The sequence below is a fragment of the Zosterops lateralis genome, assembly GCF_965231275.1.
Source record: "Zosterops lateralis genome assembly, chromosome: 3".
Classification (NCBI taxonomy): domain Eukaryota; kingdom Metazoa; phylum Chordata; class Aves; order Passeriformes; family Zosteropidae; genus Zosterops; species Zosterops lateralis.
In genome coordinates this window covers 95,449,969-95,473,175 of record NC_139764.1, presented here as the reverse complement: position 1 = coordinate 95,473,175, position 23,207 = coordinate 95,449,969, and the positions used below count along the sequence as shown (strand labels likewise).

At 36.3% G+C, this 23,207-nt stretch overlaps 1 protein-coding gene across 1 annotated transcript in view; it reads left to right on the top strand.

Moving 5' to 3' along the window:
• Window positions 1-23,207, top strand: part of MYT1L (myelin transcription factor 1 like) — a 295,677-nt gene that overhangs the window by 76,159 nt on the left and 196,311 nt on the right. The window contains exon 2 of the mRNA XM_083857754.1: window positions 1,340-1,454. The gene's annotated coding sequence lies outside the window, so the exon portion shown is untranslated. The remainder of the gene's footprint in view (window positions 1-1,339; window positions 1,455-23,207) is intronic.

Below are 23,207 nucleotides of genomic sequence, written 5' to 3'. Positions count from 1 at the left end.
TTTAAATTATAAAATAATTTTATGAGATGAATGATGATTCTTTTGTTTAAAGGCTCTGTTCCTGGGTATGATTTCAGAAATTTTCATATAGATTCACACATTATTTTGAAGATTAGAAGACCCTCTTTGTTTTTATAAAACTGTAAAAAATAGTAGTGCATGTAAATATTTAGTGTATTTACATGTAAAGTTTGTTTAATAGAAAATAGTACCATTTTCTAATCTCATAGAATATTTCCTTGCCTGAAAAATAGCAAATAAGGAATTGAGTACAGTATCTTTTAGAGGATTTATGGTAATGCTGCGGAATTTAGCTGAGCATAAACAGCATGGTGAGCCCCTCAGGGTCTCTTCATTTTCCTGACACACTCCACTGCTGCCCCATTAACACTTCGTCTGCTATTGCCATCTACTCTGTTTAATGAGAATCTTTGAATTTGAAGTTCTTCACAAGAAACAATAGCTAAAATAACTGATGCACCTACTGTAGTTTTCAGTAGTGTATCTTATTCCCTTCATACTTTTTTAAAAATAAAAAGTACATGTATATTCTTCAACAGTATAGTTGTTTCATGACATTTTCTTTAATTACAGTAGGTGTTAATCACAAGCATTAAGTAATGACTGCAGATATGATGCTGTATCTGCCTGTAGAAGGTAAATGCATGCTGAATAGCTGCTAAAGGAAGCTTTTCCTTACTTTAAAATTCATCTGGTTAATACTTACTTTTTAATGTGAAGAAGGAATAATTTTGCTGGAGACTTTGTGCTATCAAAGCAATATATTTCTTCTATGAAATCATAAGACAGAAGAAGTAGGTGCTGTTTTCTGGTATCTGGATTAATCCAGCTGATGCAAAAGATCAGTATGTGTTTTATTAGATTGGATTCCTAAAACTGAGCTTATCACATTCCTCAGGACACATGAATGAACCATCTTTAATTATTAAACAATAAACCATATTTTCAGATGAGGACTCAAGCTGAATTAAAGCTGGAATAATGTTGCACTGGGATGTGTCGTAAGATTTAGTAACAATTCTGATTTTGCATTGACTATTAACTGATCAGCAAAAGTGCTCTAAATCACCTTAGATATCCAGTAGATCTGGGAAGTCTTTGGAAGGCCAAATAAAAAATCTGAATAATTGAATAAATTTCTGTTCTAGAAAATTGAGGCAATCAGTTGGATATTGAAACATGTTTTTGTATTAAATGGATTAAATGAAAGCATATTTTTGAAATCTAAAATAACATGAGTGATTTTCTGTGTTCTGGTAAGCTTGCTGTCCATCATTAAAATTTGTTTGTTTGTTTGTTTGTTTGTTTTTATTTTTAGAAAATGAGTCTGGAAGAAAATTGGTGAATTCAATCCAGAGGACCTACCAGCACTCTGACAGGCTCAGAGAGCAGAGTCTGTACCAAAGAGCAATTACCCCACCAAACGATTTCAGGTACAATTGACCTAAATATAGCACTCTCTTGAGATTATTGACAAGAGTTCATTTCCTGTAGTGCTTTTCCCATTTGCTACCCCTGGTAACCACTGTGATCTTATCTGCCTGGTGCTGCATGACTTCTGGGATGCAGTTAAGAATTCTGCTGTGCATTATCTTTAAACAGACAATTCATGCTAAAAGAGTCATTTGCAGTTAAATTAGATTATGCATATATTATTCTTGCTGCTGAAGTTACAAAGTATAGGAATGGGTGCCTGAATCCTTTTGGACCTGAATGCACTGAAATTCTTTTTACTGTGAAATCAAAAAAGTAGTAGTAATTAATTGTAAATAAATAGGAAATTTTATTTCAATAAACAGTAATAGTAGAGTCAGATGTGCAGGATGGATAGGTTGGAAAACTTGCTATTTCTTTCACTACATCTATATTTATTATAAAGTGTGACTTCCCCTATTGTCATTCTACTATCTCTAGGCAATCACAGTAGTTCTTATATGTTGGCATTAAAAACAAATGAGTCTACAAATTGAGTGTGTAAGTGTACAAAATGTGGATGAAGTGAATTCAGAGGCTCGTAATGATGAAATCCATTTTAGTTTTGAGGAACACATTTTTCTTAAGCATTGTTTGCAAACTTATTTAAAATGCTGGATATGTTTGCATTCCATGTATGTGGAATACAGAGAAAATAGATGGTATTCCCTTGGTGTTCATCACAGTGTTTTTTTCTTGGATCATTTTTTTTCTGCTGAATTTTTATTTGTAAAATCAATACATTGTCCAGAAATTCAGAAGGCTGGTATCAGATTCTATGCTGATCAGCTGTTGGAGGGCCATTTGTCACAGACCTTTATGAGCTAATATTAGAGGACACAATTGTGCTGTGATTTTCCTGCATATCTGCTATGTTTTCCCAAAACAACACTAGAATACTTTTACTTTATTAGTAGGGTATATTCTGCAATAAATACAAGTCCCAGTCTTCAGAGGAAACTCAAGAAATTCAGTTGAAAGCTGACTAATTTATAAGATAGAGACATATATACACTATATTGGTCTACTTACTGACTTGGTTCCTTTGATGATGATGGACAGCAGTTATAAATGCAGTTAAACTCAGGAATTCTATACTAAAATAAGATGAAGCATGAATCAGTTAATTCCATTAGACAGTAATTAATTTATTATAGGGAAAATTTGGATTAGATATAGAAGAAAATTTACCTGTGATTTATGTTTTGCCAATGCACTTAAAGGAGTTGATGAAACACAGTATGTCACAGTGGAAAGGAGTAGTAATTTGGAATGGAAATGTAAGAAGAAAGCAGTAAAAGAATATGTAAAGGTGGGAGGAGAATATGCAAGGCATGATTAAATGGATTCTCAGCTCAGTTTGAGCTCATAGAACTTCTTGTGCTGTAGCTTGGGATCATGAGCATCTGTGAAGGGCTTTCTGGTGGACTGCTAAAGAAAATAGTTTTGAAGTTTGAGGTGTGAGGGAATGTACATGAGGAATTTAAATGGATTCATGAAAGGCTCTTTTCATTGTAGAGTCTTCTACAGAACCAGACAATTAAGGAACATGGGCTTAGGGGTGAAAAAAAACCAGTTCTGTGCCAACACAAAGAGAGAGGAAACTTGTAAGAAGTTATCAGCAGCACCAGAGCCTAAACTGAAATGTTTACCTTCTTACATTTGGTGTTTTGCCAATGGAATTTCTCATGTTGACTCTTGCAGTGCTGCAAGGGCTTACCTTAAAACTTGCTGATGTGAATTTTCCCGTTTTCTTTTAGATAAAACATATCTAAAGCTTGATATTTTTTTATCTGCAGAGATTATCAGATGCACACATTTTGTTAATGATTATCTTGACATTCCAGAGACCTGGCATAGCTGACATACAACAGTTGTACATACTACAGATGATTAAATCAGTTTTAAATTTAGAAACTAACACTAGAAAAGTCCATGTAAACTGACTTTTTTGTGTGAGTGGTCTTTATGAGGATTGCTCACTTCAGCTGATAACAGACAGAAACATCATTCTGGGCCTTATATTAAGCTTCATCGTGTAATAAATTATGGACCCAATGAAAAGTGCAGCATCTTAAGGATTTTTATTATTGTTATTTTACATCTTGAAGGGATATTCTGGTCTCTTAGAGGATGCAGACCCATAGAGGAAGTATCACAGATTAAGGATTTTATACTTGCTTCTATATTCAGTTTGCCCTGCCATGATAGAGAAAAGACATAGCAAAGCAACCCTAATTAGGCAATGTAAGAATCTCTGGTATGCAACATTTTTCTTAGGCAGCTTTATATTATTTCTACTTGTTCTGTGGTGCCTCAGGGAATAAGAAAAGTCTGGACCATTAATTAGAGAATTAGTTTAGAGTTGGGAAAGATGAGCTCAGGTTTTGCCTACACCACAAATTTTCTACAAGACACTTAACTAAGTGTTGACCAAAATTCAGCATGACCTAAGGATCAGGGATTGTGACTGTACTTCCTCTGCTTTTGAAGCACAATCATGTGTTGTTCTTCCTTGTTTATGGCATCTTACTTATCGCCCTTAAAAATGAGTAGTGAAAAATCTTCACTCCCCTCATTAGCTGAAGTCAATTCTGTATACTTCTCTGTCATACTCCTCTTGCTTGAGGATATTGATGGAATGGCAGGGATGCACAAAGCAAAGTAAGGCCTGATAGTTCAGTTCAGGTAGAGATACTGACATGGTGACAATGTTAGCTCTTGGCGGTGTAAGTCTTCCTAGTACAACCTTCTGAAAAAGCAAAGTTCATCAATCAAAGTGTCATATGTTGCTAAATTTGCAGTTTATAAATTGTCAGTATAAATGTAAGTAGTAGGAATCATCACATAAAATTGTACTTCTTTTTCTTTGTCTCTTTCCAGACTTAAATGATTTCAAAAATGAGGCAGTAGGATCTTTAAATTGCAGTTTCCAGGCAGCATCTCTGCTCCTGTGAGCAGGCATGGCTGTTTTATTGCATGGCCCAGCCCACTGACTGATCATGGGCTGCTGATGATGGTAGCTCACTAAAGAGAACATATGACGTTAAAAGTAAAAATGCCATGGCAGGGGCATATCATATCTAAGAATTAGAAAAAAAAATTCTTCTATTTTATTGACTACATAGCTCAGCCTGACGGAACAGCTAATCCCTAAATCATCTTGAAAATTGGTTGGGTTATAAAATCAAATTAAACCAGCTATGAAAGATCATGGTCTCTCTTCACTGCACTGGCAGCTATGTGTATAAATCTCAATCCCAGGTCAAGGGGAATACACAACATGAGTGGTTTTTAATGTTTTTAAGAGAAATCTGATGATGATTGAGCTCACTGTTTTTGTAACAAATATTTAGAAAGTATTGGAATAATTTCATTAGAAGAGGTAAAAATAATTTTGCTAAATCATTACGTCTTCTTAATGTTGAATTCCTTCTTTGCTCCTACTTTAACATTTCCTGAAGAAGGATTATCATGTAGCTTTATTTTGATTAGTTTCTAGTTATTGCTTTTTAGCTTTATTATGTGTTGTTAAATGATTCTTTTGTCCCTATCAATACTAGGTGCTAACTTTTGGTGGGCAGAAGAAATCTTAGCACCCTTAGGCAGATTCCGCCTTCTTCCACTGGAGTTGGATTACTGTGTATTGCTCTAACTGAAGTATTCATTCTCAAGCCAAGAAAGACAGAAGACTAATTTGAAAGCCAAGTGAAGTTCATAAAAGACTTCACTGATCAAGTAGGGTTTGGGTCACGGTTTAGTTAGGTCAGAACTCTGCTTCTCATACAGTAGAAATAAAGCTTTTATCAACAAGTCTACATATTTAAAAAAGAGACTTTCACATGCTGAGACAGAAGAGATGCAGAAGTGCATTTTTACAGCACTTCATTAATCTTCAGTGCATTGAAGAATGTCAGGGAAAGGAAAATGATAAAAATGATAAAAATTCTTACCCAGTAAGTAGCTAAAGCCAAGAGAAGGTACATGGGTTCTAGCCAATCAAAGCTACAAAGAAACTCTTTTTAAAAGTTTGTAAAAGTATGGCAGGAGGACAAAGCTAGGAGCAGATTCTTGTAATTTCAGCAGTCTTTTCTATGTAGAAATAAAAGTACAGTTTTTGACTCCATATTGATTTTATTGCAAACAACATTTAAAGAAAGCAGTCCACTTTGAAAGTTTCCTCTCCCAAATATATTTTTGGGAAGGTGTCGAGGGAGTAGATACTATCATTTCATGTTCACCTTGCACATTTCATGAGGAAGATGCTCCCCTGTGCTTTGGGAGACACCAGTCTGTGCTGCTCAGCAGCTCTCAGTAGTATTGTCCCCACATGACCTTGTGGATGGATTTCTATTTCAAAATCATGCAGAAGTTAAATATTGCTGAAAATACCATTCACCCCTGTTTTACTACTTTCATAGCTTCTGGGGTGAAATTTATCTGTCCTAATGTAATGTCTTTTCTATCAAAATTATCTTTGGCTAGGCTGCCTTTATAGTCAATGGAGAGAAACAGACACTTTTAGGGCATGATTCATCTCCTCGGAAGGTAGACATCTAAGTAGGTCGGATGAATCAGACTGTACAATAGCACATTCCTTACTAGAGGGAATGAAGGAAACCTAGGGATCAGCTTAGATGTTGATGCGTATATTGCAAATATCTAAAGTTAAGTGAAATTACCTTTATGTCTATAGGAACTAAGTCAGAGTTCAGAGTCAGAGGGAAAAAAAAATCTTACTCTTCAGCAAACATCCTTTTCTTCTGAGCTTGTGATTTCACTGTGCTGGGGTGCATGTTCATACTCATAGCCATGAGGTGATCAATTTTAAAAAAGTATTACATCCCCTCCTTCTCCTAACTTAATATTTTAAGGTGTGATGATTGAGTAGACTGAATTTTGTGAACAGGTAATTTGTATACATTTATCATCAGTGATTCCACTGGTTCCATAGTGACATAATTTTTTTACCAGTCTCTGCTAGTAATCTATGTGTATGTACGTGGTTTCACCATGGTTTTGGTTAGTTCTTCTGAATCATTTCAGCATCAGATACTTTTTTCTCAATCAGAAACCTCTGCATGGAGAAAGAGAAGCTATGCATTTAATTTAGGGTAGTAGACTAATTTAAATTAGTCCTTCATAATAATCATTACTGTTAGTGCCAGAGTTTCACTAAATGCCCCAGTAGATGAGGTGGTTAGTACAAATATACCTGAAAGTCTCAACAATGAATATTTTCAAGGGCTAACAAATGAATTTTGCAGAAAGGGTCTACATTTTGGTTTGTGTTTGGTTGTATTAACCATAGTCAATAAAGTGTAATATACAAGAATGAACAACATTATTTTTTATATATTTAAAATGCAAAATCAAGAAATGAAGACTCACCTAAACACCAATGAAGCTTTTTCATATGCTGTTCTTCTCCCACTGTTTGCAAAACTCCAGATCCAAGCAAACCTGCAAGACTTTTGTCAGATGCATACCCAGGAGCAGCACAAGGATGACAGCCTGGAGTAAGCAGATTGCTAGTGAAGCTAGCAGGTGCCAAAACATGCTGTTTCATGACCCAGTGTAAAGATGCCAAAAATAATCTCAAATGTACTTCAGTAAATAAAAGCAAAAAAACCCTCAGGCTTCAGAAATAAAGTGTGTAGAACTGTCTGAGATTAAGCAAGAAGCTTGAAGTTAGAAGACCACTATTCTAATTTTTTGCCTTGGGACAGATCAGCTGTCTTAAGGTAGTGAGGCACTTTGGCCAAAATCTGTGTTTTGCTATTTAAATAGATGGCATGGGTTTCGAAAAAAACTGGGAACAGAATTACAAAGTAGTCCACAGATAAAAACATGAATTTAAGTTGAATCACGTGCAGATGTCAACTAAATATCCACCTCATTTTTATGCCTTTCAGAGTCATAGTACTTAGCTGTCCTCATTTATGGTAATTTCAAATGTGTAAACAAAAATAAAAATTTCTTTCTAAGTTCAAATGTTCTAAAACCACTTTATCCTCAAGTGCAAGTGTTATAAAATTACTTTTTGTAAAATCCCTATATCACTGACCAGGTTGCTCAGAGAAGCTGTGGAGGCCCCATCCCTGGAGATGTTCACGGCCAAGTTGGATGAGGCTCTGATTAACCTGGTCTAGTGGATGGCAACCCTGCCTATGGGAGGAGTTTTAGAATGGAATGATCTTTAAGGTCCCTTCCAAGCCAAGTCTTCCTATGATTCTATGATCTTACTGTTAAAGGTAAAAGTAGATTCATTGCTGGGAAACATGTTTGTTTGATCAACCTGAAAACTATTTCCTATAGATCAAGATCCAAATGTCCACGTTAAACAGCTGAATTTAACTTTAAAGACAGTGATATCAGGACTGTGCTAAGTGAACTTGAACTTGCGCTGTGAAATTGTGAGAAACACTGAAATAGTTGGTACTTTGTGTTTAGTATGTAGTAGAAGATCGATGAAATAGAATATATATCTGATATTGATATGGAGTCAGGGGTGAAAATTATCTAAATAAGCAGCTGAGAAATTTTATTTGCATTTTAAACATTGTATTTAATTTTTAAATCCTTCTAGTACTGTAGACCTTTCCATATCTGCTGCTGATTGTATATTGTGTAAGATATCTAGAAGTTTCTAAAAGATAAGGGATAGTAATTATCATTGAATCAGAGTATTCTGGTTTGATAGCAACCCACAAGAAAGATTCAAAGTTAATTTCCTAGCCCTGCACTGGACCATCCCAAGAATCACACCATGTTTCTGAGAGTATTGTTCAAATTCTCGAACTCTGTCAGGCTTGGTGCTGTGACCACTTCTCTGAGGAGTCTGTTACAATGCCTATTCCAGTGTTCCAGAACCTTTTGCAAATATCCAGCCTAAACCTCCCCTGGCACAGTTCCAAACCATTCCCTCAGGTCCTGTCACTGGTCACCAGAGAGATGAGATTGGTTCTTGCCCTTCTTCTTCCTCTCTTGGGGGACCAATGAGGTCTACAGCTGAGACAGAGGAATTGTGATTGCTACAGTTTGAAAATTATGACAGGAATGATGATTGCTGTAGTTTGTAGACACCCAAAGAAGTGCCCATGTGCTAAAATTTTCAGGGTGAAAAATTATTTCGATGGTAACAAGCACTTTATCTTAAAATTCGTTTATGAATGCAGAGCTAAGGAATCTAAAATTTAAGAGGTAAGGTATATTAAATGATTAATGAACATGTGTGTACATTGTATGATCTGAAGTTCTGAGTGAGCTGGCTTTGTGTTGTTGAAGAAATGAAATCTTCTGTGTGTTCTTCCTGTTCATCAGCAAGACACATAACTTAGGCCTGGTAACCCAGGCAGTGCACACAGAAACAAAACCAGGAAGCATCTTTTAAAACTGAGATTCTACCTTAAATTAAGTAGCCATATATTACAAATATGATGGATCATATCTTGGAGTGCAAGAGAAAGTAAAGAATGAACTCATACTACAAAATATGATCTCTGATTAAATATGCTGGTGTAAGAGGCACATTCATTCTTAAAAGACAGAATATTGCAAATGAAAGCCACTTAATTGATCAGATAGATATGCAGATACATATTTATCTACCCATATGTACACAAGGAGCCCGTGATTTTCCCAAAAAGAAAGTCACATCCATATGAAAAAATGGTGGCAAAGGTTTAAATTTGGCTTACACTTATATGTGTTTGATCAGGAGTGATAAAAAGAGCCCTATGCATTGTCTCTGCATCTCTTGAAGTTAATAGAAGTTGAATGTACTCTTTACTTGTGAGAATCATTCATAATTTTTCTCCTGAATTCATGTACTTTAATTAATTTAAGGGACAGTGGTTGGCTGCAGGAACTACTATGCAGTAGCATATTACATAGAAGATGGTTTCTAACCTGCTTCTCTTGCCATTTATGATCCTAAAAGAAGTTTTTGGCTAAAATCCAAACTTTCTGTAGAAAATAGGAATAATTTGTAATGAAATAGTTATTCTTATATTCCAGTTGTTATACCTTATAAAGTAAATTCTGTTTTGAACTGGATGAATAAAATACAGATGGCTAATATATGTCCTTTAATCAGATCTCAGCTGGATTTTCAGTTATTTCATATTGTGTGTGGAAAATCTATATTGAAGAGTCCAAATACTCTAAAAGCTAATACGTTCCAGAATTAACTTTGTTAAGGCACGTTAATTTAATCTCCCCCATGCATATGCATTGTGAAGACTTCTTTAATTACATGATCACATACTGGTTTTTTTTACAAAATCTTTTCTTCATTCAGTTCACGGAATATATGATAGTCACTTAATGCGCAGCTGTTCCCTATTTTGTTTTCATTACATTGTTCTGTGTGTGGCCCCACACCTTATTTACTATAGAATATTTAAGCCTTGCTCTGGAGACACAGTTATTAATTATTATTAATTTCCTTTTTGGGATTTTCCTAGGATCACGATAGTGCCAAAGTGATGAGGAGACATTAAATTACCATTACTGCAGGCTTCTGAGATTGGCAGACAGTATGATTTCCAACTTATAGCTGGGGAACCATGGCCCAGAATTCTGTGTTCAAAAACTGCCACTGATCTACAGGACCATCCTGAGCTGATGAGGTTCAAAAGCCTTGACTCATTACTGTCACATGAAACTTTTCCAACTCAGCTCTTCCTGTCTCCAGCTATGTATGTCTCTAAACATTCATCTCTTCTGAAAATTCAAATGCCTCATCTCAGTGAACCACATGGAAAGTGAAGAATATACTTTCAGTGACCACCTGTGAAAAAGCTGGTTTGAATTACTATAATGGAAACTTTATGTCAAGGAAAGATAGAATCCTGCTTTCTAGACTGGCATCCAGTTACTCTAACTATCCTTGTTCTTGATGTAATGCTGTCCCATTTTTAGTGCATATCTTCAAAATGCTTTACCAAGTGAACCATCTACAGTAGACAGTTCTGATTCATCCTTGCAGCAAGGCCGTCTTGTGCACTGTATGAGGCAGGTGTGTTCTGGTGACAATAGATATGAGTCATGCCATTACTCTCCATGCTCATTCACAAGATGAGGGAAGATTTGGTTATATAGGCAACCTGGCACTTTTGGCTCCTTTGTTCTGGATTTGATCATGTTAAAAAAGTTTTTTTAAAATGTATCTGTGTGAGAAAGAGAGATGGAAATAGAGACAGAGGGAAAGCACACTTACCATTTTAAAATAGAAACTTCTGAGAATGTCTCGACCCCTGTCTGAATTGTGAGATGCTTGGAACCATAAAATCCCCCACACAATGTTATACCATTCTTCTATTAAACAAGTTGCATGGAATAATATTCTGCAAAAACTACTGCTGAAGGAATAAGATGCAAGATACCTATTGTCACTGCCATCAGGCTGCAGAGATATTTTCTGATGGCACAGAAATAATGAGAAACTGAAATTTGGTTTCCAGAAGACCCAAAAGGAGGTTTTAGTCATTATTGATTCTCTGCTCAGTTTTCAGTGACCTTTCCTACCCCTGTTCACTATTTGTTAGAACTCTGAGTATAACCCAGTTCTGTGTCCTAAGGAGAACAGTTCTATTTCTCACCGCCCCATTGGGTTCTTGTCCCATGTTCTCTTTTTACCATAAGCGTAGTCTAAGTTACCTCCTGTCTTTAGTACCTTTCTACAGTCAATTGACTGTATGTCTTTATCCCTCATTCCTCCAGGGCTGGATCCCCAGGCTTGTGTACATCCTTCTCATTCCCACTGGCTGTCCAGCCAGAACACCATTGTCAAGGTGTGTTTACAGATTCTGTGCCTCCAACCATCTATCATTTGTTTCTTTGCACTCCTGTTCCATAGATTGCTATGAAATGTTGGCTCTTCCCCTGTTTTTCCTGTCTGCTGCTTCATTTTCCTTTGGGCAGTAGGCAACTGATAACTCTTTTGATATTTGTAAATATCATTGTAAATTTGGAAGAAGAGCCTCTGCTCACTCTAGGACAACTTGCATGAACTTAATTCCTTTGCTGAAAATTTGGACTTAAATCTAAATATGGGAGAAAGAACCAGTGCACCCATGACTGATACTCAAGACCTGATCCCAGTCCAGGCAAACTTTTCTAGTCCTGCTGGATACACATCATGTTGCTTCTACTTAGAAGTTCTGTTCTTTTTTCCTCCATTGCTGGTCATACTTTATCTGATCATCAGTCTTGAAGCCAGATAGTTTCTGCTAGAAGAAAACAGACTTTGGGATGTTGCGTGGGTGCAACCCCAGAATTCAGCACTGAAATTAAACCTACCAGTTATTTGAGTTACAGATGCCCCTCTCAACACATCCCAGTAACAACTGGGCAGGTTAATCTCTTCAGCAGAATGTTAATGTAATGTGATAACTTGGACAGAGCCTATGCAGAAAAATGCTGCAATACTAATTTGTGGGAATTGTATAGTGCCACATGTAAGATTTGAATGTAGAAGGGATCACTACGTTATCTGGTGTCATCTTGCTTAATATAGGCTTCATACTCTTGAATCACTCTATAGCTGAAAAAAAGGCCTTCTCATTATTTGAAGTTAAATTTAAAGTATCACAGAATGGTGCTTTTGTCTCTGTCCTTCATAAGTTGTAAAGCTTTTTATAACTTCTAAAATATCTTTAGATATTTCTGACCAGCTCCGAGAGGGACTGAGCTAATATCTTAATGTGAAAAGTGGTATCCCATATAAAAGGAACCAAGGTTGCACTGGAAAAAACTCACTTGGCATTGTTTAATTATTTTATTTAATTCCCATGCTTTCAAAGTGCAAAATGTTTTAGAAGACTCACAAGACTGCCCTCTGCTTCTTCCAGTTTCTGGCTCTTTTACTCCATTGCACTTTGCTTGTCATCTTGATGCCTTCTTCTTTTCCTGGCAAGAAACTTGGAAGAGCTTTTTGGAAGAAACTTTTGTAATCAATAAAAGATTGGAGGAAAACAGATACCAGAACAGCCTAAACTTCATAACGTAGTGAGTGGGAAGTTTTTTAAATCAGGGCAGGGATATTGGATTTGGGGCAAGACAATAATGATGGTTAGATTTATTAGAATAATTATGGGAAAATTGTTCTTAGTTCCCTGCTGTGCTCACATTGGTTTGCCCTTGTCTCTCTGTGACACAGTTCCTTATCAATAAAATGGGAATAGCACTGTCTCACAGATATTAAAACAGTTGCTTCACAGATATTATAGAAGGAAGGAAAAAAATTAATTACACTAAACCTAATGTTGTATTATGGCTTGTATGAGTACTGTAATCCTGATGGTATGTCTCATATGAGAACTGTTATTGATGGGTCGGGAAGTTTTAAACCTAAGACAATTGAATTTTTCCAAACTTTTGTTTGCACAGTTCTCCTCATTGTTTTATTATCTTCTCCTCCCCTTAAGTCATGTTCATGTTTTCATGGTTTGTATTACCTTTCTCACAGCTCCTCGCTACTGCTTATATTTCAACATTGCTCCTGTTCCTCCAGAATTCCCTCTGTCTTTCCCTTATACTTGAAATTTGTGCATTAAACATAGTAGCTTCTTTCTTTGAGCTGTCTGCCCCAAGTCAGTATAAAAGGTCTTCTGGGCTGCATCAAAGTGGTGAGGCATTGCATGTACCAATGACAAGATGAATGAAGTTTAGTGCAAATATGTCTCTGGAGAAGAAAAATATGCATCTGTTTTCACAGCAGGAGTCTCTTAGTTGTGTGAAGTAGTTCTTTGATCTGAATGGCATGTTCTTAACTCAAGAGGAATTATTTGTGGAGTAAGGAAGAGCTTAGCTGTAACAGAGAGAAACAGCTTGGCATTGACCATGCCTGTATTCATTATGGGTTAGCCCAAGTAAATGCAAGCTCTGTTGATACTACTGTGTCCTCACTGCTTTGTTGCTCAAGGTGTGTGTATTTAGGGACATATTCCATAGCTGTCTGTGCTGAGATGTTTTAAAATTAATGCCAAGTTAATTCTACTACAAGAAGACCTGACGGTCTTCTGGGAAGGAATTGTTCAAACAGCAGAATTGAACCTCTGTGGAAGTGAGTTGAGTCTCTTTTCTTTCTGCAAGACCAGCATAAAAAAGCATGGCCAGTTTCCAGCTCACACAAAGGATAATGGGTTACATAAACGATGTAGGTTTATGTGCTGTCAAAATTAACTGATTTTCCTATGAAGGGTTAAAACGAAAAATGTGTAAAGCCCAGATGAATTACAGCCTTGACAGCCACCACCACCTCACTCAGCTTTATGCACCTTGAGCAGTTCCCAATTCACACTGATCTTAAATATTGACTAACAGGGCATGATAAATAGCTCAACATTTTGTAGAGGTTAACTCAGAACAGTTTTGTAAAGCTAAGGGCCTATCCATGCTAGGTCACACTGGACAGCAAGGAAAAGCAGCATTAATCCCTTTTTCTCCAGGAAGTTGGAATTTTGTAGATTCTAGCTGCTATGAGCTGGCAGTCAAGAAAATGAATCCTCAGAAAAACAGCAACCAAGACTAAACTGTTTTCTTTGAACAAAGTAGACTGGAGACAGGTAAAATCAGTCTACTTTGTATACAGTAGAGAAAAATGGGACAAAGTATCATGTTGGCTGTATTTCTTGCAAAATCATGACTTAAAATGTAGCTGTGGACCAATATGATCAATGTAGAAGAGCAATGAATTTTCTAGGAGCTAGTAAATGCTGTCCTCCCACTAGCTTAGTACAAATTTGCGTGTTAAAGGCATAATTTCACACATGGCACAATATGAAACAGAAATATTCCTTTACAGAATCTTTTTTATCCTGACAAACATGTTTGAGTTCAAAATTTTATATTTTTAATAAAAAACAGGCCAAATTTTCTGCTCATTTGGTCTGAATCTGGAAAGTGATTTTTTTAAAATTAAGAATGATGAGCCTGATTGGCCAACCTTACTTATGTGAGTAGTTCCTCAGCGACTACTCTATTTATCAGTGCCAAGGATATCTAAGATCCCAAAGTTCTTTCCTTTCATTTCCTGCAAAGTAAAAGTCAGAAATATTTTCCAGTTCTTAAAGAGGTTTTAGGATGCTTGAGGTCCATCATAACTGAGTTTACACTCTGTAATGATGTGTAACATTGTTATCTATTTTATTTCTGTGATGCATAGTAAAAACCAAGCTAAAACTGGGGAAAGTAAAATGAAATACATATTGATAGAAATAGAGTATTATCCTCAATCAGAAGGCTAGTGTTCAACTGAAAGCATTTTTCATGTATTACCTGCCTTTCTCCTTTTCCTTAGTTGGCTGCCAAGGGAATTGTTTGAGTTACCATCCCTGGAGGTACTTAAAAGATGTGGAGATGAGGGGTTTAGGGACATCGTTTAGTAGTGGACTTTGCAATACTGGGCTAATTGATTTTAAAGGTCTTTTTTAACCTAAGTGATTCTGTGTACTTAAGTAAACCCTTGAAAAGCAAGTATTCTTTATTTAGCATGGTTTGGTGGGAAGTTCGTTGTTCTGCTGGAGTCACATGCCAGTTCTTGAATTGTTAAAGGCAAGAGATGTTAACATCAGAAAATAAATCTTTTGTTACCTAAATAAACAGCTTTGATTGTGTTAATACAGAATGTGGAAGATACAGCATTTTACTACATCCATGCTTGTCAATTTGATTAATATCATGTGCCACTTAGTTTTCATGATGTTGTTATTACTTAGAGACCTTTTATTTTACAAGATACCTCTGAGAAATACATACTTTTGAATATTCAGCAGTAAAACTTGCTGCAAACTTGAATTAAAACTCTACCAGTGGTTCTTAGAGATTGGAAATGGTAGTTTTATTTTTTTTTTCTTAATGTTTAATTTGAAAGAACCTGAAACTTCAGTTTACCAAAAGAGAAGATTATGTTACAATCAGATATGCTTCCAATCACCCTTTTCCCTACATTTAATAATTGGTAGGGAATATACTTACTGTGTGACCAAGGAACAGTAATCCTGTGACAGCTGTGAGCATCTGGAAAAGATTAGAGCAGCCCCTAAATTGCTCTTAATTGTATGAATTCTGCTGTAGAAGATGTTACATTGAAGTTGTGATCCTTGCTCTCTTCTGCATAGTCAGGAATCTGGTCTCCAAGTTATACTTTTAGCTATTTGACATTGAAACTTCAGAACATGTATTATGGTTGGCAGCCACATATGTAAGGTATAATTTACAGCAAAAGTGTCTTCAGAAATGCAGGTCTTCTCCTGCATCTGTTCTTTCCTTGAAGAAGTGCTGTGTTACATAACCTGGAAAATCAAACATTCTGTCACAACACACTCCTGGCACTGCTGTCAAGCTTCCTTTCTCATAAACTTCCAAAATCCTCATGGAGTCTGGGATTTTGATCTACTCACATGGCCCATTGTACATGTCCCTTATGTCAAAGAGTTAATCTAATCTTGAAGGATTAGTCTAGAGCCCCTATTTTTAGCCTATTAAGTCTTTTCCAGAGAGGCAAAAGACACTAAAATGTGGGTGTGGTCATTAACTTAATAATGTTTCATATTCATTTAAAAAAAAAAAAAATCTATTGTATTTGAAAGAGCTGAGATTTCCAGAAGTCTGTTGCTTTCAACTATGATAAAAGGATTCCAATGTACTTATACTGCTCTTATTAATTGTTGAACATTGAAGCATTATTAGGGAGAATTTTATAGGAAATACATTTATTAAATTGTTATTTAGATCTAGTTTTTCCATCAGTTTCCTTTAATTTCCAGTTTGGGTCCACATATCCTGATTCCATGAAGTCAGGTTTCAAAGGTGATTGACTTTCATTAAGACATATATAGTACTGACTAGGATTTTATAAAGGGCCAGACTGCTAAGCTGCTTGTATAGGCAATCCCACCTCCATGGCTGAGGCTTATATATAAACACTGCTGGAAATATCACTGTACTTACTGCACTTTTGGGTGTGCAAGTACCTTCTAAAGGCCCATATTGTATATCAAGCTGCATTAAAAACAGCTAGCTAGATATGATATTCTTCTACTGGTATTTTGATGCAGATGTAAATGCTTCTCATCTAGTCTTCTCTAACTCTTCTTTTTTTCCACAGTCATCCCTTTTTACCCTATTTCCTTACCCCTCTTACACTTGTTGTCATTTTCTCCTGGTTTTCTCTTGACCATGTCTAGTTTCTTCCGTTCATAATTTAAGAGGATATTAGTCTTTATAAACATTCCCAATCCTTAGAAAGCCATCCTGACTCTATTTACCTCTCTGTCACTTCCTGTTGCTCCATGATCACTTTTGCTCTTTTTGCATTCACATTGTTGTGTTCAAAACAGGTGATTTCCAGTGCTATTGTAAACTCCTTCTAATTGGCTTCTGACCTTCTTGTTAGCTGAAACCACTCTCACAAAACTACCTAATGATTCTTTTCCTTCTCCTTTCACACTGTCAGTTTGGATCTCTTTAAATCTCATCATGGTTTGTATCTTTGGCTTCATTCTTGTTTTCTCCCTAATCCTTTCATTCATCCTTTGAAGTTCCTGATCTGACTTCTGCTAAAATACTAAGGATTTTTAGTTTTGATCCATCTCTTCTCTCCTTCTACACATCACCTCTCCAATCTTATCCACAAATAAATGCAGCTGACATGTCTGTGCTGCTGACCCAGATTTATATCTGTACTCCAGATATTATAATAACAGCTCAAGACAGGCATTTATAAGAAAAGGGCTTCCCTCTTAGTCCCTCATTACTGCTTGTTTTCTTAGTTCCCATCTTTTCTGTCAGGCCACTAATACAGATATTACTTTTCAATCAGGCCTCTTCAAATTCTTCTATCAAGGTTGTGTACAAATGTCTCAGATTCCTTTCTTTGTAACACATCTAGGCTGTGGTTCTTAATCTCATACCAATGGATCTCTTGCAGTTATTTTAGGGAATATCTACACCCTATATAACAAAATACCTTCTAAGGACCTGGCACAATGTTTTCAGGTAGAAATATTTGGCAATATAATGATAAAAATAATTTATATAGGCAAATAATATATACGAGTGGGTAAATTGTACACTTTGTAGGTGTTTTTGGATACAGGGCAGTTTATATAAGAGATTGGGGTAACAGGTGGAAAAGTTGTGGTAGGCAAACTCATCTCAGGAAGTCCACTTCATAAGTCTTAAATTTCACTGTCAGGTTTTATTTTCTAACTTCATCCTTGTTTTTCTACTGCACTCAGCATGTACAAATGTGTGTTACTGCTATATTGTTTATCCATCATTTCTGTTATCTTTGAATTTAGCTTGAAGTTACTGTGCACAATTGCACAACGGGGGAAATAAGGATGGATCCCTTGCTTTGGGTTTTTTTAATTTTAAAAGATACTAATCAATGCTTTAAATTTAAGATACTAGTAAGTACTTTAATTCATATTGCTGTATTAAATCCACACCAAAAATTTGCTCTCCCCATAAGGCAAACAAGTTCCTGAAAAAAATTATACTGTTTACCTGGTGTTCTTCCTCTTAATCATGAGATTAAGTATAGTTCTGAGGCTGAAAAATAAGCTTACCAAAATCAACATTTATGCCAGTAATCTAGTAAAAACACAAAATGTTTTCAAGCTAAAAAGTCCACGTAGGTGCTGAAACATAGGAATTAAATTGTTTCATGTTCTAAGCATATGTGTATTGATCCCTGAGATGCTCAGTTGGCTGTCAGAAAGACAAGAGGGAGGAAGGGTAAAGAGAAAGGCCATGGATTCAGTCTCCAAACTGTTTTTATTTTGAAAAGCTTTTAATTTCAAAAAGCATCTGAGAACCGAGATGAGAACACAGTGAGGCTAGAGTTAAATTCGCCTAACATAATTTTTTAAGTTTTTTTTTTTTTTTTTCTTAAAAATGCCCCAAATTATACAGGTAATGAGAAGGAACAGTATAAATTAAATGATAAAACTTTTACAAAGCAAATCAAGAATGTTAAATAAATGGGCATTTATTTTGCTTTAAGTTTTAAAAGCCCACAAATTACTTTCTTCTTTTTCGTGAGAGATGTTTTATGGGACTGTCTCTTTTAGCTTTACTGTATGTGACCATTAGTAGCCTTTTTTCCTTACAAATATTCTTCCTCTGATTTGAGTGCTCTTCCCTCATCTGTCCTTGAGGTTTTTGTCTGTTTTAGATTAAAGGTGATCAGATGTGGTTATGCTGATCTGCAGATTGTCTGGTGTGGTACTGCAAAGCAGCAGAGCCAAAATTCTGTTGCACTCATAAGAGAGACAGAAGTTAAGCTTTCTGTTAGTAAGGACTACTTTCAAGGCTTTAAATAGTCTCAAGAAAATGTTTCAAAGCTGTAGTAGAATATGTCATCTATATATCTATATATCTAATCTGTCTATTTATCTGGTTGTAAGCAAATGCCCTGCCTGTATGAATATGCTTTCAAAATCACTTGCTGATACCTTTTTCTTAAGCGTATTCTGTTGAAACTGTAGAGCATGGAAGAGTAGGGTGCTGAAAGCCTTCCTTCAGTGTAGCATGACTGGGACAGAGAATTCCAATTAGGAATAAATACAATCCATAGAGTTGATTTGTTCTTCTGTCCTTTGTCATAAGTATAACACCTGTCTTTTTGAAGAGGGAGTCATATCTTTTCCTGTGCTCATAGCTCATGCTGATAGCAGTCAAGGTCCACTGGTGCTACTGCAATATAAATTGCTGTTCTGTAATAAATGTAAATGCCCTTAAGCTTATGGTATTTACTGCTTGCAGAGAAGGTAGATGCCATTCCTAGGACTTCTTTTTCCTCTCTTTGTTGAAGTCTAAGGAGTCACCCTGAAAAACAGGCAGAGGAAGAGTTGTGATTTGGCTGCTAGTCCACAGGGTGCTGGTTCAAATAGTTGCATTCATTCCACACGGGCCACTGAACAGCTCTCAAACCTCAGCAATTTCTGTTATTTTAACTGGGTTGGATTTGAACTAGTAACATAAAGGTGGACAGCCCAGTGGACCATTATCAATCCCTAGTCACATAGACCTCTTTTACCTGTCATCTTAAATTTGTGCTTCATCAACGACTGTAATTCTGGCACAAAGCTTCCAGAACTTTTGATATGGACTACACAGACATTGTAAAGCACCTAGGGACACAAAGGGAGTTTCTCTTAATAATTCAGGCTGACTTTAATGCATCACATAAACTAGATTTTTTTATACATTTAGTGTTCACAAGTCCCATTAGTTTCCCCCCTTATCCCCCTACCTCTCTTTCTTTATAATAATATTTTTGTGTTGATGTGAAATTTTATGAGATCCTCTATAGAATTTTTGCTTTTAGTTTGTTTCACTATTTTTTCTAACAGAATAATGATATGAAAACAATGGGAAGAAAAATGAAATTATATCCACTGTGATTTATTTATTCACATTATCTCTGCTTGTGTGTGCTTGTCCACACCCTTGTTATCTCTTCTTGGGATAAAGTTCTGGGCTGTATTATAAACTCCATACAGCAGCACTGAAAGAAAGGACCAACCTTACTTTAGTGTTACTGTTAAGTAGCAGTGTAGGAGCCTGTACATACTCAGTATGTAATTATCACTCCAATTTTGTGTAACCACACTGGTACTGTAATACAGTAACTGTCATAAAACCCCAATGACATCTTCTGAAATCTGCATGTTATTTAATACAAAGTATGGAACACCTGTTGGTTATTTATATCTTTCAAAGCCCCATAAATAGTTATTCAAAATATCTGCAACAAAAAAAACCAAAACAAACCAAAAAACCAAAACCAACCAACCAACCAACCAAAAACACTCCAAACCCAAACCAACCAAACAAAAAACCATTGCCCATTAAAGAAACCCTCAAAATTATAGGTATTATTTCTAAACTATAAGGAAGTTTCTAGCTTACAGATCAATATTTCTTCCTGTTTCTTAGTGGGGAGGGTGTATTCTTTCCACATTTATAAGCAAATTTAAATGTTTAATTCAATTAAAGGATAGTTTGTAGCTCTAAAGCATGAAGAGCCATGTAAAGCCCTGGAAGTTGTGAAAATTAAGTCCACACTTGGTTAGCTTATGCAGCAAAGAATTAGCTGAAATCGAAAGGCAGTTAGGAGCAAAACTTTAATGCAGCACTAAGCTGTAGGCATTGGGCTAGCTGACCAGGAGTTGTACAGACTACACAAATTAATTCATTCTCTACTGACACACACATACAAGGAAACCTTGTAAATCTATCTGCTGTTCCCACCTTTCTACTTAGGAATCACATGTAATGGTGCAGAAACCAGCATCTTCTCAGAAGAGAGCCGTTTCTGTAGGTCTCCATAGGGATAAGAAAATGGTCCCGGAGTTCATGTGGTTATGAGTCATTAGACTGTGGTGATCATTAGCAAATATCCACCCTCAGAGCCATATTCATATATTGAAATTTAGGCTCAGATCTGTCACTGTCGGGACTGGGTTTTCTTTTAATATCACGATTCTAGATTTTTTAATCTACATAATGAGGTTGTCATTTCTACGTAGTACTTAGATGGTGAATCCACTTTGCACGCTGAGAGCAAGTATCAGCCTGCATGGGGAGGCTTGCTGTACTTGCTGTCAAGACTTGCGTGGATGTCAGCCAGGTCTGCCCCACCACTCTTGGGACTTTGTTAGCACAATCTCTTGCCTGAGCTAATTAATCTCTGACCAAACCTTTTTTGTGTTTGGCCAAGTTAGAGCATGGGAAGAAGAGCTGGAGTCCTGGGCACTCATAAGCAAGCTCGGAAGGAGAGCTGGGTGGACAAACAAATAATTTTCACTAAAAGAGATTGGCAGCTTATTCCATAGATCCAAAATTGCATGAACTCCCACAGCTTCTGTTTTATTGACATGGATTTTTGTTTTCCACCTCATTGTGCAGGGTCACAGTGAGCACCTCACCCCACAGATTAGTGCCCTCTGTACTCTGCATGACAGGAGAAGTTCTGCTGGGGAAGCTCTCTAACTACTGCAGAGAGAGCAGGATGTTTATAATACCATTTTGAATTCCTCAGACAAAATGTGGAATATGCATACAAAGTGCTGTTATTTCAGGGTTATTCAGAGTAAGTACTGAGTGCAGGAAAATGAATTTAAGCTGCAATCCTGTCATTGCATTCTCTCTTGACTCAATCAGGCAGCAAGATCGTGACCATAATGAGACTATATTTGAACAAGGAGTTGAAAATCAGCTTTTTAAGACATCTGAAAATGTTTTTTTTCACTCCCCTGATCTGAATTTGGCAGCAGCATAATTCCTGGGGGCTGCCATTTCAGCGATAGTTCCAACAGAAGACTTGGCCTAATGACCTGTATCAAAGCGAGAAGAACCATGCTGCAAACAGATACACAGAAAGCTGCTGCTTCCAGGAGACACTGAGAACTGGGGATGGTTTCTAAGCCACTCAGATGGGGGATTTACCATTAGCTCTGAGCTGTATTCTGAGCACAAAGTTTGTGTTGTTTGAATGCAAGAAGCCAGGAGAAAAGCACAAGAAAACTTCTAGAACTTCTGGAGAGTTGTGAAAAGTCTGGTACTGATTAATGTAGAATCAGTAGGCTGCAGGTTTGATTTCCTTGATCTATCTTTTGATTTTCCTATTTCATGTTAAAACACGTTTGAGATCATTTTAAAAACAATTGTCAGACACTTAGCCTTTGGTTATTAAAAAAATGAAGCGACATTCATTGCTAAAGTAGTTAGAACAATATTTACAGTGTTCAGCTGGTTTTTGTGCTCTCTAGGCTCTAAGGCATTTTAGACTTTCCTCTTAAAGTGATTTCCTGGATGACCAGTGAAATATATTTCTCTTAACTGTAAATCATAGAGGAGAAGAGCAAAGCCTTGTTATTTATACTAGTCTTGAATGAGATCAGAAGTCAGAAAGGTCACTTTGGGAATTCTCTGAGTGTGGCTCAGTATAAGTTATGCATCTCTGTTGTGCTAACCTGGCGTACATTCACTTTTCACTTAATGTGTTACACATAATTCATAAAGTCTGATATGTCACCAGTTCTCTAATCACATCGCTTATTCTTAGGCAGGGCATAGATGGCTATGGGCTTGTGATCATTGCAGGAAAGAGGAGATATTTATACCACTGTAATTTTTGTTAAAATAAGTAATTTCTATTGTTATACATGTCTTAATATGTTTATAGAACATTTTTTCATACCTATTTATGGTGTATTTATAATGTCTAGAAACTTTTTTAGCTTTTTGGTTTCCTAATTATCATTGTTTTAGTATAATACATTATTTAGTACAAATCTGCTATATAGCAGTTACAATTTTATTCCAAAGTACCAAGGGGAATTGTCACATGACATTAAATCAGTTCAAACAGAAGTTTTTCTGTTGTTTTCTTCACAGTTTGGTAGCTTGTCAAGGGTTTGTAGATAAACAAAATTTAATATTTTTTGGTTTCTTTAAATGTTGCTTTCTTCATTTGAAGACACACCAAAAAGTAAGGATAGCTGGTTATACATGAAGAAATTGTTCCAAACTATACAGAAGAGCATGTTTCCATTTTTCATCAGTGGTTTGAGAACAGCTTGCAGTCTGGAGTGCTCTAAGATGTGGTCTGAAGTAGGTGTCTGGATCACACTGGGCTCTTATGCAAAGGACTACTGCTAGGTTTTGACCCACTTCTCTCCCAGGAATTTCTA